We start from the raw sequence: 2,604 nt of genomic DNA on the forward strand, positions 1-2,604 counted from the left end.
ATTTATAAATATGAGAATGAAGATAACCATAAGATAACCATAAAAGGCCTTCTACTGATTCTAGAACATGTGGTCTGTGAGACTACATGTTGTTTAAAGTGTACCAAATAAGATGCCAGGAATAGAGGGGGCAAGAGAAAACAAAACAATTAAGTAAAAGAAACTCTGAAACCTTATAATGTTAAAAACACTGATACATTCTTTGACAAAAAGTTCACGTGGATATCTCACGTATCAGGAATTGGTGCATGGTATAATTTCACTAACAACCTAACAAGCTAGATTATATCTGAAAACATTTTAAAATAGTTATCGCAAAACCGTGACAGATTCAACAAGCATCAGTTATTTGGCACCATAACTCTCTTGCCAGACAATAATCTCCTTAAATTCAAAAAAGCTTTGTCATTGTCAGTTCGAAGGTTACATAATATGCCATCACTTTGCATTTCTAAAGGGTGAAGAGTTTGAGAGCCTCTGACTAATATTTGTTCCTAAGAGTATATTTTGCAATATTTCAGTCAGAGAAAACTTGTGGCAGTTTGCCTGCGTAAATTTTTAAAGTATATAGTCTAGTCAAAGATGTAAAATGAATGGCTTGCTTTTCATCTGTCGTTTTCCAATCTTCCTAGGCAAAACTCATACATCTGTCTCTGGTTTTACCAAGTTCATTCACAGAATGATGCCAATATCTGGATTTCAATGTCAAATCAGTTGACTTCAGAGTCCCAAGACATTATGGCCAAGCTTTACAGAGCTCAGGTCAGGCCTTGTACTGAATAGAGTACTCAATCCAGGTCTAAGTCACAAAGAAGCTGCCAAACCCTATAGGATTGCTGCGGAGAACAATAAGGCTGATCACAGTATTAGAATTATTCTATAAGGAACACCTAAATAAATTCGGGCTTTTCAGTCTTGAGAGCATATCATTGAAGGGATCTTCTAAAACTGTTTTAGACGATAAGTGAAAGAGAAAAAGTAAACCAATACTCATTTAAAAAACTGAATGCTGCAACCAGTTTGTAGTATTCTTACCTCTGTGCCAGAAAGTTGGGGGTTCAAGCCCTACGTCATGACTTGAATTTATAAATTAGGCTGGCAGTTCATTACTCTCGGGATCCTGCTATACTGGAGGAGTCTTTATTCAGATGACATTGAAACAAGTGGACGTTAAAAATAGGTTATTAAAAATGATTAAATTAAATATTTAAAAATCCCATGACATTATTTGAAAAGATAAGTTTCACCCAGTGTCCTGGTCAACAGTCCTCCAGAATAATTGGTCATTCATTTCAATGGCTGCTTGTGGGAATGTGCTGGCGCAAATGGCTGCTGCATATGCCTACAAAAACAATCACAATACTCAACAGTAATTATCTTTGAAGGGCTCGGAGACGTTTTGACATGATAAAGTGCTTTAAAAACGCACATTTTTTCTTCCTTCAATAATTTCTGGAAAACAGGAACAAGGGTGATGTGGAGAATCCAAACAGGAAGGGGCTCACCAAGCTATTGCTGAAATGAGATGGATTGGCCTCCACTTTAAAGCTCAGACATCATCAGTCTCAAATGAAGGGGATTTACATCCACTGTAACTGAGATGGAAAATGGTGAGGCTTGAAAACAGATGGAATCAAAAAATGAACAAACATAAAGTAGGGGAATCAAGAGGATTATAAACAGAATTGCTGAAAATCCACAGTAGATCAATCACCATCATAAAAGAAAGGTAGGTAACCAGTTTGGATAGAACATTTTGCCAGTTCTGATGAGAGGTCATGTCTGAAATGCTATCCTATCTCTCTTTCAGGTGCTGATTGATCTGCTGTGAATTTCTAGCATTTAATGGGAATTTAAAGGATTTGCTAAAACATTTAGCTGCTTTTGATACCAGAAAATTGTACTTCAAAAACACAAATCAAGATGATTTTGCAATCTCTTCCACTGCTAAAGTCACCACTTTGGTGCCAAACATTCATTTTACTCTTGACTTAACTCTTTTACAAGACCTAGGTCGATGTAGAACAAACTAAGTCTGTCGTGATGTGAAATTCATCCAATTGCATTCCAGATAGATTCTACAATTATATTAGTGAGAAATTAGCCCATCCTAGAAAGGGCAATAGGAAGGAGAGTTTAGGAAGGCTTGTACAGTAGTATCAGTTGGACCATAATTTAATATGACTGATGCAAAGTATGAGTTATGTCAAACTTGCATAAATTGTATTATGTATGACTCATATAAAGTTATATATTAAGGCGGATTTTATATAACTTACACCTAACAAATACACAAGTACTGAACTGCCCAGTGACATTAAGGCAAGGTTTAAAAATGGAAATTTTCAGACCCATCATTTTCCGGAACAACCATTTTCATTTACTTTTTAATCTGTTTTATTATCTATAAATGTTTTATTTGAATGTTCCTGTTGACTCCCTGATTTTATTGCATTTTTCTTGCATTGGGAGATGATACAAATGTGTAAATTATTAAGAGTTGTAGTGGGATGTTAAGGGTCCACTTAATTGTCTTAATTATAAAGGGAGGTATGTGTTCTGTTTTAGTTATGCGCGGGAAACAAAGGTTTGACCTTGCACCCG

Source organism: Callorhinchus milii, unplaced genomic scaffold (assembly GCF_018977255.1).
Source record: "Callorhinchus milii isolate IMCB2004 unplaced genomic scaffold, IMCB_Cmil_1.0 Scaffold3, whole genome shotgun sequence".
Classification (NCBI taxonomy): domain Eukaryota; kingdom Metazoa; phylum Chordata; class Chondrichthyes; order Chimaeriformes; family Callorhinchidae; genus Callorhinchus; species Callorhinchus milii.